The following is a 15,087-nucleotide window of genomic DNA, read 5'->3' as shown; positions in this document are numbered from 1 at the left end:
GAGATGCTCTGAAGGGAGGGTGGTATCTTATGCTTTCAAAGCTAGCTTGATATTGCTAGCCTCTTTGAAATTGCCTACCCTACCTTTGACTCTTTCCCCGCTAGTGTTTTATTTTTAGTTTGCCAGCCAGCGGAAGAATTTTTTTTATCATATTCACAAAATTGTCATGGCCCCCAGAATGAATATGTATTAATATGTAAACAGTGAATATACCAAAAGAAAGAACAGAGCCTCTGCTTTTAAACAAACAAACAAACAAAAAATAGTCTTGCTGCATTCATATTTTTTTATCAACACTTGAATGTGGGCAAGTTTAATCAAAAACAACCGTTCAAACAAAAAGCTGAGAAAATCCTGTTTTTGTCAAATATTGGATTCAGAATGATAATCAAAACATAGATTAAGCAGATCAAGTCCATCAACACCCCCAACACTTGCACAGTCCTATGCCTGTTCGTGGGTTCAACATTTTTAATAATAATAATCAATTATAATTCTTTACATTAATGTAGCACTTTTCTTGGTACTCAAAGCCCTCTACATATGGAAGGATGGAATCTCCTCAACCACCACCAATGTGCAGCATCCATCTGGATGATGGGACAATAGCCATATTGCGCCAGAACGCCCACCACACATTGGATTATTGGTGAAGAGGAGACAGATGAAGCCAATCAGTATATGGGGATTATTAAGAAACCATGATGGGAAGAGGCCAATGGGCAAATTGGGCCCGGATACCAGGGTTAAAACCCTACTCTTTTTCGAAGGACATCCTGGGATTATTTTATGACCAGAGGGTCAGGACCTCATCTTAATGTCTCACCCGAAGGACGGTGCTATTTGACAGTATAGTGTCCCAATACACTGGGGCATTAGGACCCACACAGATCACAGTGTGAGCACCCCTGCTGGCCTCAGTAACACCTCTTCCAGCAGCAACCTAGTTTTCCCAAGAGGTCTCCAATGCAGGTACTAAAAAGGATCAACCCTGCTTAGCTTCAGTGGGCAACCAGTCTTGGGCTACTGGGTGATATGGCTGCTTTTTCTCAATAACGTTAGGCAGTTTTGATAATCACGTTAGCTTACTTGCGCAAAAACACAGATTGCCGGAATATCTTGTCAATAGCTGGGAAGCGTTTTGTCATAAATTAAGGGAAATCCTGTCAATGGTGGGGAAAGAGTTAACTATTGTAGTTCAAACTGAAAAATTCCCTTGACAACCCTGACAACTCATAATAATACTGTAGACATTAAAATAACCATGTGTTGCAGACTGCAACCTGAATTGTACAAAAAGGTACGTTTTTGCAATCATGATTGATTGCACTGTTGTATGGCCCAACTTGTAATACTGTATCTTATGATTTCACCATCTCATAAATTATTATTACTTTAGCACAGGAGGGCCAACATCCTACAGAGTTTACCTCCAATCTCCCTGGAAGTTTCTTGTAATCCAAGACCTTGATTAGCTGGCTCAGGCATGTTAATTAGGATTGGAGCTAAAATTTGCAAGACAGTACACCTCCAGGAACAGGGCTAGACGCCCCTGCTTTGCACTGCAGGTAGTTTCTGCAGGTCTTAGCATTTTTTGCCTCCCCACTAGGCTGATAACTGACTGGCATGAACAGTAAGACCTCGCTGATCAACGGCTATAAAAATGTAGCATTAAAAAGAGAATTAGCTCTTTCCTTTTTGACACCAATCCAGAGTTTGAAACTTGTATTTAAGGCACAGTGAACAGATTATACCATTTCCTCAGTTGGGGAACAATTAATGTCACAAGAAAAATCCATTCCTTTTTTTTTTCTCTTAATGCACTTGTCACTTACATTAATTTGATAAATTTAGTTTCTGCTTGGCATATTCTTGTACTGACCTTCACAAGTGAAGATCATCAGTTCTCACAGGCTTTCTATCTGTGTGAAGTGTAATTTAGAAGCTGCGCCTTGGACCTTCAACCTCACAAATGAAGCATACACACAGACACAGAAGAGATCACAGATTGAGAGGTTCTTTTTCACATGGCCATGCACTGAAGGTTAGATTCAGAGTCAGTCAGAGGTTTTGAACCCTTCCAAGAGACTGCCTCATTAGTGAGTTTGCTCTGTGTGAGTAACTCCCATTTCTCTGTAGAAACCCTCAACCAAAAAGGACTAGCAGATTCAAATGACTTAGACATAGATATAAGAGAGGTGAGAGAAAGTCTTTCACGGACAGAGTTGTTGTACATTTTGTACATACATGTTGTACTTTTTGGGAAACTTTCTTTAAAAACAATATTATTTTTAAACTCACATTTATTTTTGGGGAAAAGAAAAGAACAGAAAAATACAATGTGGGTGAAATGTGAAAAAGTCCTTGTTCATTGACTTCCATTTGCAAATTAGTTTGAGACTTTTTGGTATTAACATGGATTTGAAATAAGAGAGGGACATAATTGGATGTAAATAATGGGGAAAATCCAAAAGAAATTCTCAAGTAATGGAGGAGACAAAAGTGCACAGAAAATTAATTGTCCAGGATTGGAAGTAATTAAATTGGACATGGCCAAAGTCACACAAGGATTAATGTTGGATGGATTCCAGTAAGTGCTAAAGGTTTTATGTACCCTTACTTTATGCCATTCACGAGGCTGTCAGATAAAGTTCATTGTACTTGGCCAAGAGACTAAACCCAAGAAGCGTGTTTATCCTCCATGACTTAAAGAAGGGCTTTCATCCTGTTGGTGCATTGAGTCATCATGGAAGTATTTTTTTGATGACAGTCATGAATTGTTCATTTTTTTGCAGCCTGTAATAGCAGTCAAATTGTGAATTGCAAATATAAAAAAAAAATATGCAAAGGTTTTTAATTTGTTGAAATCTAGTGAATGTATATATAGGTTAACACGTGCGATTAATTCAAAATCTTTAACAAGTTAAAATAATTTAACGCAAATAAAGTACTGAAGCATGCAACATTGCGCCATTAACATAATTTACAAGATGACCTTAGAAGAATTTACTAGATAATCTTAGAAGTCGGGAGTTTATCACACTGAGCATCTACAATGGCCAGGTCTAGGCTTTTGGTTACGGTTGTTTTTTTGTTTTTTTTAGGCATCTCTATGTGGTTGATGTATCATGTAAGCTGTAAACAACTCTTTGTTGTTGCACTGTACACAAGTTTTGTTCTGTAATGTTTTTTTTTCTATCTGCATAGGTGCTTCGGTGTGCATAAATGTAAGAATTATATGGACTCCTTATATAATTGTTCAATTGGTGTCCTTTTGGAGTCTTTGTGACAAGATAAATGTGTTAAAAAAAATATATTATGCTTAATTTCACGAGTTTCGTATATATATATATATATATATATATATATATATATATATATATATATATATATATATATATATATATATATATATATATATATGGTAAATGGACTGCATTTATATAGCGCTTTTAACAGACCTACGGCCATCCAAAGCGCTTTACATTTTGCCTCACATTCACCCATTCACACACTCATTCACACACCGACGGCGGTGTCAGCCATGCAAGGCGCCATCCAGCTCGTCGGGAGCAGCTGGGGTTAGGTGTCTTGCTCATGGACACCTCGGCACTTGGTCAGGTGGAACCGGGGATCGAACCACCAACCTTCCGGTTTATAGACAACCTACATGAACCACTGAGCCACTGCCGCCCTCCATATATATGGATTTGTCTTTCATTTATATTATTTCTTTTTTACTGAAACACTAAAGAATAAAGATGAATATTGCCTGTACTTCTCTCTGAGATGTTATCTGTATGTTTTGGAGAACTATAGCCGCGTTTCCACCCCAGGAACTTTCCAGGGGAACTAGGAACTTTGGGGTGGTACTCTGTGTGTTTCGACCGCAGGAACCAAGGTCTAAATGAAATTCCGGGTAAATATTTCCCCCTCCAAACGGCTCTGCTCGCGAGGTAGTACTTTTTCAAAGATCCGGAACTTTCGGGGGTGGGACTTCATCGCTGCACATGCTGATTGGTTGAGCTGCAGAATTTTAATTTTTACCCGGCTTTTCGATGTCTTGCGAGGTTCGTTCTGCATTCAGTAAATATCATATCAGTCTTGCTCTTTCTGTCCAATGGCTCGCGTTGTCTCAGAAATTGTACGGTCAATGTCCGTAATAGCTGATAATAACACGCGTCTTATTTTAAATCTAGCTTTACGAGCTTTCAGAATACGTATCAGTGCTCGTCTCTTTTCTGCCGTTTTGTTAATTACATATTTAGTAAACCAATACATAACTAGCAAAAGCAGCGCTGCTTGTATGTCCTCCATACTTGTTACTGTTGCAGACAGTATCGCACAAAAATTATTACTGTCCGTCGGTGACTGGGAGGAACAGTCGCGCGCAGTCCCACGTCTCTGGACTAATTTGCCTATTCTTCACGGTACTTTAGACCGCAATGGAAACGCATACAGTAGCAGGTCTGGGGGAGAAAAAGTTCCTGTAAAAAAAGTTCCTGGTACACATTGTTCCAGGTAATTTTGGTGGAAACGAGGCTTATGTTGTTTTCAGTTGACGCTCAAACAACTACAACCTTGAAGAAGCTGTGTATCTGTGTATGTGCGCTAGTATTCTTTGTTACAGATCAGTATTGGAGATGGACAACAGGCATCCTAGGGAGATTGACGGTCTTGTTGTTCCAGACAAGCTGGCGCCTATTCTCAACCTGGAAGGTCACAACGGGCTTAATTTTTCTTTAATTAATCACACCTCTGTCTTGGTCTTCATTCTTCACAACTGGTCTTGGCTCCTAAACTGTTGTCCCCAACACAGCATTGATAATAATAAGACCTGTTTCTTGAGCAGCAAATCAGCATGTTGGAATGATTTCTGAAGGATCATATTGTCATGGATTGTGTTGCTATAGAACATACACAAACATGAAGGTAATAAGGTAAGTCTTTAATAAATCCACATAAAGAGAGTAGCATTACACATCCAAACATTGATGAGACCCGACAACAATGAACAATAACAAGGAAACTTAAATACACAGGCAAACAAGGATGATTAGACACACACACACACACACACACACACACACACACACACACACACACACACACCTGAACTGAGTGATGTAATCAAATCTGTACAATGAAACAGACTTTCAGAAAGAAAACAAAGTTCAAACTGAGGTGACTGTGACACATGTGACACTGAAGACTGGACTATTGGTAATGGCTTCTGAAAATGCAGCTTTGTCATCATATGAATAAATTACAGTCAAATAGAATGTATTTTACAATATTACTGTTTTTACAATATGTATTTTTTGTCAAATAAATGCTGCCTTAAGGTAGTGTACATAAGGTCACCATGATTTTGCCAAGAAAGACATTTTCCTAGATCAACATATTTTGTTGATCCTGGAACAGCATTCCTGTCTGAACATTTAGTTCTAACCCTATCCCCAGGGGTTAAAGTGGGCCGGAACAGTCCGGAACTGTGTTCCGGCACCTCAGATAAATTAATAAATAAATAGGATCCAGCAGTCGCAGCGCAAGAGCAGCTGGATCATCTCACGCACAGCCCTGATAAACTCATTCGGCGCTTTCGCCGCTCTATTGAAGTGATAACGAGCGCCAGGCAGTCGCTTTATCCATTTGAATACAAGCGCAACATCATGTGGCGACACTAGCTGAACCAGACTGAATAGCTCCGACCATGCAAACTGAAGTGTTGAGGTAAACTATAGGCTGCTTAAACAACTGTAATTATGGCCGTAGTCAGCTATGAGGTATTTTATAGCTATAATAAATGTTGTAAAATAATTTCTACCAGATTAGGCATAAAATAATGAATGTGTGAGTACATATTGTGAATTTTTTTGTTAAACGTATTTATAGCGTTCATATCCTTCAGTGAATTAACTTGTCTAAGAAAATGCTTAATAAAATATAGGCTAAATATCAGTTAACCCTATGTTTACTTTCTTCACTGACACAGATGAAAATGAAAAGACAGGTCAGAGTTCAGCTTTAGGAGGGGAAGAGACAGGGCAAGAGAAGGAGACAGAGAAAAAGAAAGAGTGATGGAAATGAGAGAGTGATGAAATGAGGAAAAAGTAGGTATGACAGATAATCTACTGCCCACTAACATGGTTTTGAAAGCTATTTATTATTATTTTTTTAGCCTTCAAACATCTTAAAATGCACATATGTAGATCAGAGAAATCCAAACTTTCTTGGGGGACCATGCTAAAACCAAAAACGAATTATTTCTGTGGTAGAAAACGTTGTGGCACCAAGATCGGCTATTATGGGGGCCTTTGGGTTTGTTATAGCCCCAGGGCCCTACGTGTTCTTAATTCTGGTTTTAATATTTTTATACTTCCCATTTTTATGTTTGAATTTACATTGTGAAAAACAAGGTTGTGTCGCATATTATTTTAACATAGTATCATCATCATATCAGTGTAGATGTAGATGGACCAAAATAAAACCATTAAAATGTCAAGTAAATAGGTATTGAAATACTTGGTGCCACAGTGACACTCTTGTCCCAAAAAGTATTGCTATACCACGATACTCAATATGTTGTCCCACGGTGAGTCATTTTTCCCTGTTGCACTTTAACCACTGCCTATCCCTAACCCTAAACCTAACCCTACCCATAACTTATCCCCAAATCAGAGTGAAATGATAGGTGAATGATACTGACGTAGAAGCATCTAATCCTGGTTGTAAGCTTGAACTTGACATAAACTGTAAACTTGTCCCTCAAATTTGATTAGTATATTAGAATGTTGATCCAGGAGCAAGATGTACTTGGTAAGATCATGTTCACCCTGTGAGAAAGTGTGTGCACGTTTGGCTAACCTTTTAAAGATCCTTTTACATATTTGGATTATGGATGTAGGCTCATTACCCCAGTTAGAAGACCGTCAACACGCTAAAAGTGCTTCTAGACTATAACACACATAAATAATACAACAGTTGTTTGTTGTTTGAGGGAGGGATGCAATCTGTCTCAGGGCTGTGAAACTAGGGAAACTAATGTCTCTGTGTGATGCCTCGGTTCAGTCAAGGACAAGTACAGCAAAATGGGCTTGTGGAACCCTGCAGTGTCATGACATGAACTAATGCGTTTCAAGGAACTCTATATGAAATGAATTCAAACACATTTGTGGCTGTAAATGTATTTGTTTACTAATAAGATATACTTTCAAATCTCCAGTTTGCTTACTTTCTTTTGCACAACTTTTGTGATCCCTATGAAAACTTCCATCAGATTCGACTAATGGTTCTCCTGACAACCTTACAAAGTAAGATCAGTGCCCACAAAATTTAGATAAAGGGGGCCGTCTTATCGATGTATAATGATTTCTTTTGCACATGGCTAGTTTACATAATAGCATCTAATTAACCTAGCCTGCATGATGTATTGGCCGATTTGTTTCGAGCGATTTTCCCTTGATTTTCATTACTGTGTGATGTGCACCCAGCAGTTCTTAATCATACTCATAATGTTATGACTGGAGTCACTTATACGGCCAGTGAAAGTCATTTCTCATCACAAGTACTTAATGAGACTGAAACGGGCATGGTAAGATATCTCCACTACAGGAATGTTGTCTAGGGTTCTGACAAATGTCAAATGAACTTTTCAGACCTTTCCTCCAGGCCTGAGAAAGGCACCTTAATCTGCAGTTAGTCAATGCAAGACATTAAACAGTAGATTGACCTTTAGAAAGAGATTGAACATGCTAGCAGGTTTTGTCTCAAGTTCCTGAGCTTAGCAATGGTTAGTCTCACATAGCCTCACCATGATCTACCACATTGTAGTTTCTTCTGCTTAAAAACCATCTAGACACATGTGACCAATGAATAAAGTGACCAAGCACAGTTTGCTTGCTTTTTAACGTGTACTTTTGGGGTAAATCTGAAATTGCTCATATCAACTCAAGTCACCTTTATTTATGTGTGACCCTGGACCACAAAACCAGTCATAAGGTTGCATCATTTGAAAGCTGAATAAATAAACTCTACATTGATGTATGGTTTAGGATAGGACAATATTTTGGAAAAAAAAAAAAATCTTTGAAAATCTTTGAAAAGTTGTCACATGATCTTTCCTTAATATCCTAATGATTTTTGGCATAAAATAATATTTTGACCCATACTAGCCAATGTATTGTTGGCTATTGACACAAATATACCCATGCGACTTATGACTGGTTTTGTCCAGGGTCATCTATAGCACTTTTTACAATATAGATTTTTTCAAAGCAGCTTTACAGTGATAATAGGAAATGAATGCAACAAAATTTGTTTTGGCTGTACAGCCGCTCTTGAAAAAATTCCATGTGGTATCAATGCAGGCAGATCATTAATATAGTTGAATATTTAGTGTCCCCAACTAAGCAAGCCAAAAGTCAAAGGCGACAGAGGCGACGGTGGCAAGGAACCAAAACTCCATCAGGTGACAGAATGGAGAAAAAAACCTTGGGATAAACCAGGCTCAGTAAGGGGGCCAGTTCTCCCCTGGCCAACACACAAACAGTGTGTATGATTATGATTCAGGCAACATTTCAGGTCAGATTGGATCGGAACATTCAGAATATTTCTCCAGTTCCATCTGGTTGAAGATCGGAGTCATCACGCCGGAGACGGGCTTGTTGAGGATCAGTGCCACTGGCTGTCGTGTCGATGAGGCCTTCACAGGGGAGAGTCTAGTGGACACAATCTCTGCTGACACTTCAGGGAAGTGTTGTGGTCGTGTCTAGGCGCAGGTCCACCATCTGATCTGGGTACGGCCTGGATCCGGCTGACCACAGTAAACCTCGGGAAGAACAGAGAGACTAATATTAGCGTAGACGCCATTCTTTTTATGATGTAAACGAGTACATCGGGTGTTATGGGAAGTGTTCCCGGCTGGCCTAGGTAATGCAGCCTAATATCACAATTAATAGATTGGTAGTCTACCAAACATGAAACTTCAGTCATTATAACAAGATAAATCTGTTTTAAACTATTTTTGTCCATACAATGAATGTCAGTGGGTTCCAAACCAACAAAACTTAACAACTTTCATTGCAAGGACAAACTCAACTCCATTTCTCTGCATTCAATCTTCTGGAGTGATGTGCAATGACTGGTGGGTAAATTTCCCTCTACACTTCCTGTGAAGTGATGTACCAATGTACCTTTATTCCCATTGCCATTAACAGTGCCCTTCGAACTGAACATGTTTGCTCCCTTTGGATTGGAATTTCACTTAAGGTGATGAAATACCGTGTGAAATACACTTCGGTCGAATGGATCACACCTAGTTGAAAATGTTTGTGTAGGGTTCAGGCTTAAGCTAGCAGGCTAAGCAGCTAAGAGTAGGCCTGTGCTGAGCAGTTATCTTGCAAAACACAAGATGACTAAGACAAACATAAAGAACAAGAAATGTTAAAATAAAGTCTTTGTTGGTTTTTCAACAAGGACAGCTTTTCCTCAACGCATTAATGTCTTTCAGCCTGGGAAATATGTCAAGCAATACAGTCAGCCAATCTGCTAGCTACGTTTTTTTTTCTATGAGGTAACAGTATGTTACACTGATGTCAGATCCTCCAAAGTATATGGAAAGATTCTATATAAAATTCCCTTAGAATGACACAGATGTTTGAAAAATGCTTTTGAGAGGAGACGGTGGTGACAGGGCTTAAATCTTCTCTAGTCCCAGATGAAGTAAGTTGTCAAGCACTTCTTTTTAAGAGCCCTGTCAGCAACCAAAGAATGTTTTAATGGAACTGTGTTTTGGGACTTGCTCATCTACAGTTGCTGTAGAAAGTTGTGCATGCTCTTTGAGTGTTAAGGAGGGTCTACTGAGATATTTCCTAGCATATTCCTCTTGTATTTGTTGTATTTGTATTACACAGCTCACACATTTTCACACATTCATTTGAATGGTGCTGTTTGATTTAACACTAATTAAATCAAAGCTATATTTTTCACTTGTCTAAATGATGGACTTTAGAATTGTATTAGATCACATCTGCTGTAAATACAATCCACACATGTTCCCACTTGTACATGGACATGATTATTTTCATTTTCTATTTGTTTCATCATCCACATAAAAGTTCACCCAAAAATTAAATCTCTATATGGTATATGTATGTACAATTCTAGGATGTCCAAATGCTTCATAGAGCATTTCCGGACCAGGATGTGCCACATCACACCCTAAGCCTTCACTTGTGTCATTTGTAAAACCAACGGGATGGATAGCATCACTTTATTTAGACTAATGGAAAATCTGAACAATAACTAATGGAAAATCTTTTTCTCAGAAAGCTCTTTACCTAATGCAATCTCTGATTAAGCCATAGAAAGAAAGAGAAAATAAAATAAAATAAACAGTGACTCCATAAAAGCAAATATGGCTTATGAAAATAATCTGAATCGTGTGATTTGCCCAGCATCATTATTGAACACAGTGTTATGGTGATCAATTGCATCAGTTGCAGAGTAATGTAACTCACTCTTAGGGGCTGTTTACACAATGCTATTTTCAATTAATAACGGAAAACGTTTCATGCATTTTGGACATTAATTTACATAACAACAGCTTTTAGGCTGCCTGAAAATGTAAACTTTTGAAAACTGGGTTTCAAAGCGCAAGTTTTTGAAAAGATACCATATCATCATCTCTGTGTAAACTAGCTTTGTGAAAAAAAATTGTGAAAACGCTGATGTAATGCACATGCATTACAGTATGTGTTCAGTCTACAGGCGCATAGAGTTTCTTTACAAACTGACATTGCCAACTACTGGTAATACACCATTGTTAGCCATTTGTGCAGATCCATGTGAATGGGGATCGTTTTGACAAAATGGTCGACTGTACGCAAAAAAAATCTGCAAAGGAAAAACTTTCTCGTTTTAGTACATTGTTGTCATGTAAACATGAAAAGGTTCTATATAGAACCTTAAAGGGTTTTGTCAGGCGCTTCATAGAACCTTCTGTTTTAAATAACCCATTAAACATGAGCGAATTACGCAATAATTTAAGACATTTCTCATTATAGAACCTATTGGGCATAAAGGGTTCTTTAAAATGGACTAAAGAACCCTAGGTATAGAACCCCACTGATTTTCTTTTTTCTAAGATTAGATACTTACACTGAAATTCTTCAAGAAAGCAAGATCTTTTAAAATATAAAACTGATTATCAAATTACACCACTTAGAATAATTTAGCAGTATTTTTGGTAACACTTTATAATAAATGCATGCTATGAAGCATTAGTAAATAGTTAATTCATCATTTATAAAGCATTAACAGACATTAGTAAGCAGTTTATAAATACAGCTATACATTTTCTATTCTTGATTTATAAGCATATCTATGCCTTGACTATTTATTCCTTGTAAAGCTTTTACAAAAGAGATTTAAAGGCTCAGTTTTCTTCAAAAACAGAAAAAGGAAACAAACACAACACAGAGTGATACAGAACATCAAAATATTTATTTCAAAATGCAAAAAAATTAAACTGTACAACTGGTAACTTGATATAAAATTTAAAATAATCTTCAATGTCATAGAAAAAATAATTTCCTCTACACCTCCGGAAAACTTAACTGTTCAGTAAAATGAAACTAAGCCTCTACAATCTGATTTAAAAATACATTTCTGTAAAGTGCAAACATTGCTGAATAAAAATGTATCCGTGGATTGGATTACAGGAGTGCCAACAACAAACACAATTTTTATAAAACAATAATAATACAATATTTTGTAGAGGAATATCTACCTCAGTACTAACTTTCAAACATTAGAGAACAGAAGAAATTGAGCCCTTAAATCTCCTATATAAAAGCTTTACGAGGCATAAAAAGCCATAAAAAGAGCTCACAAAAATAGTTAACTGACAACTACTAAATATTTTATAACTACCTGAATTAATCATGAATTACAATAGGAATACATGTTAGTAAAGCATGTACTAACACACTGAGTAGCTATTACTATTTGTCTAAATAATATGTATAAATGTACATTTAAATAGTTTATTAATCATTTAATTACATAATGATGAATTAACTGTTTACTAATGCTTAATGGTGTGCAGTTATTATAAAGTGTTACCGTATTTTTGTATAAAAAAGTACTGTACAAGTAAAAATGATTCAAAAGTAAAATAAATAATGTCACAAATGAACCAGATTAAATGCTTCTCAAATATAATTTTGAAAACAGTCGAACTAATGTCGTGACCACTGAAAAAAAGTTATTAGCATCACTATATCAAGTTGGCTACTCTCCATCTGGTGCCCCAATGGTTAAAGTTCATAGGTTATGAAACATGCCATGTCTGAGAAGACATATTGAAGCAGCCTTAGTAAGATAAATTTATCTGTATAGCAATTGAGTCTGCTCCACTTGAGTCCATCCTGTCTGGGTTTTTTTGTTGAGGCTAAGACCTGAATTTGGAGATAACAAATGTTTCCAGTGAATGAGTTTTCTTTTTTTATGTAAGCCAGCAGTGACATGCATTGCTGCATTGGATAACATTTTTTTAATCCTCCAAAGTTATACCATCTAATTGAATTTACTGGCAGAAGTATTTTTTGATATTTTTTTCCCTTTATAATTTTACTTCAACTATGGAGCCACAAAGGTGTTGGTGCCATTTGCTAGATCTCCCTCTGGTGATTCTTTCTTCTGTTCTAATATAATTTGATACATTGTCTTTGTAAAACATCCCATAGAAAGCCATTCGTTAGAATCTCACAACCCTAATTCACAATTTTTGTGTTTAACTATATATTGCTTATAATATCTCCCCGAAAAAGGAAAATAATCTCCTTTAAATGAGGCATCTTTTTTATATCCCTGATATTCTCATTCATTCTCAATGAAGTCTTGTGTATATATATATATGGGTATACAGTTGTGGTCAGAATTATTGTCACCCCTGGTAAATGTGATCAGAGATGGCTGTAAAACTAATTCTGCATTGTTTATCCTTGTGATCTTTCATCTAAAAAAAGTAAAAGAATTGAAAGTGGGAAGTAAATCACATTATGAAATAAATGCTTTTCTCCAAAACATGTTGGCCACAATTATTGACACCCTTTTATTGAATACTTTTTGCAACCTCCTTTTCCCAAGAGAACAGCTCTGAGTCTTGTTCTATATTGCCTGATGAGTTTGGAGAACACCTGACAAGAGATCAGAGACCATTCCTCCATACAGAATCTCTCCAGATCCATCAGATTCCCAGATCCATGTTGGAGCTTCTTCTCTTCAGTTCATCCCACTCATTTTCTATAGGGTTCAGGTCAGGGAACTGGGATGGCCATGGCAGAAGCTTAATTTTGTGCTCATTTGATTTTGATGTTTGTTTTGGATCATTGTCCTGATGGAAGATTCATCCACGGCCCATTATAAGATTTCTTGCAAAAAGCTCTTTTTGATTTTCATCTGACTACAGATCCAGGTCCCCTTTGAAGTTCCAGTCGTGTCTGACAACGGAATATGCTGGATAAGTTTTTGGATGAGCGAGGACCCCAAGGCTCAACTAATCTCTGCAATTCTCCATCTGTGATCCTTGAAGTGTCTTTGGCCACTCAAAATCCTCCTCCTCATCGTGTATTAGGATGATATAGACACATGTCCTCTTCCAGGCAGATTTGTATTATATTTAGTTGATTGGAACTTCTTAATTATTGCCATGATGTTGGACATGGAGATTTTAAATGCTTTAGCTATTTTCTTACAGCCACTTTCTATGTTGTGAAGCTCAACAATCTTTTGCTGCAGATCAGAACTATATTATTTGGTTTTACTCATTTTGATGGTGTTATATGTCTGCTGTTTTGACAGATAGATGGTTAAGGGAATTTGGCCTTTGTGTTTCCTCATATTTATACTCCTGTGAAACAACAAGTCATACAATTTCCCATTCCTAGTCACCCTGGTGTGCTAAAAAATGTAGATATTAATGAGAATATACTTCAGATATATCCTTTTTTTTTTTGGAGAAAAACATTTATTTCATAATGTAAACACACACACACACACACACTTTCAATTCTTTTAAAAGATCAAATGGATCAACAATATACACTGCTATATATAATGCTATATAGCACCATATCTTAACATGTTCATGGTACCGAACACCTCAGCACCTCAGCCAAAGAACCGCTGAAGAACCGCTGAAGAACCACTGAAGCACCAAGATTGGTGCTATAGAGTACTTAAAGAGGTTCCCCTATGATTACGAGCCAAAAACCACTTTTAGTGCCATATAGCACCATTTTTTACAGCCATCTTTAACCATTTTCACCAGGGGTGCCAATATTTCTGACTACAACTGTATATCAGGGGTGTTTCCTCCGAGGAGGCAAGGGAGGCAGTGTAATCGATATTACAAAAATGTTTATGTATAGTTTTTTCTATAGTAACACTGTGCAACAGTAACAACAGCAGGTAAAGTTACAGAGGGAGTCCATGTCTCCCCTGAGCCCATTGAGTTTGAACAGACCCTCTCTAAAGCATGCAGTGGGTTTAGTGGGGGGTAATTGAGAATGAATGTTCGATTGTCACATGAGAGGAGGCAATGCCTCTATCACACAATGATTGGATGATCGTTTATGATCAGATTGGTTTTGTGCGATAAATCCCACCTTGTGCGCGTTCGCGAAACGGCCTGAAATTAAAAGGACTAATTAAAAAGTCGGCCTAAACAACTCACCCACTTAGATATCACTGCTTTATGTCATGTCAAAATCAAACTTAAAATGGCCTGAAAACTGTTTTTCAGTTTGTAGACAGTATGGCTCATGACTGTGGGGGGTTTTGGTGAGCAAAAAGCTTGGTGAAATTAAAGGTGGCCTACATTTTCGTGTCTGTGACCAGTGTTTACAGTGCTTGATAACTGATAATAATAAGCTGACTAATAAAATGAACTGCTGAAAAGCAGTTCACAAATAAAATATATTGCTTAAATTGTTACTGCCTTTAGTTATTATTTTGCAATAAATGTAAACACCCTAAAAGGATGAGATTTATACTATAATTTTTATAAATAGAACATTAATA

Source organism: Gobio gobio (assembly GCF_949357685.1).
Source record: "Gobio gobio genome assembly, chromosome: 11".
Classification (NCBI taxonomy): domain Eukaryota; kingdom Metazoa; phylum Chordata; class Actinopteri; order Cypriniformes; family Gobionidae; genus Gobio; species Gobio gobio.
This window is presented reverse-complemented; position numbering follows the sequence as displayed.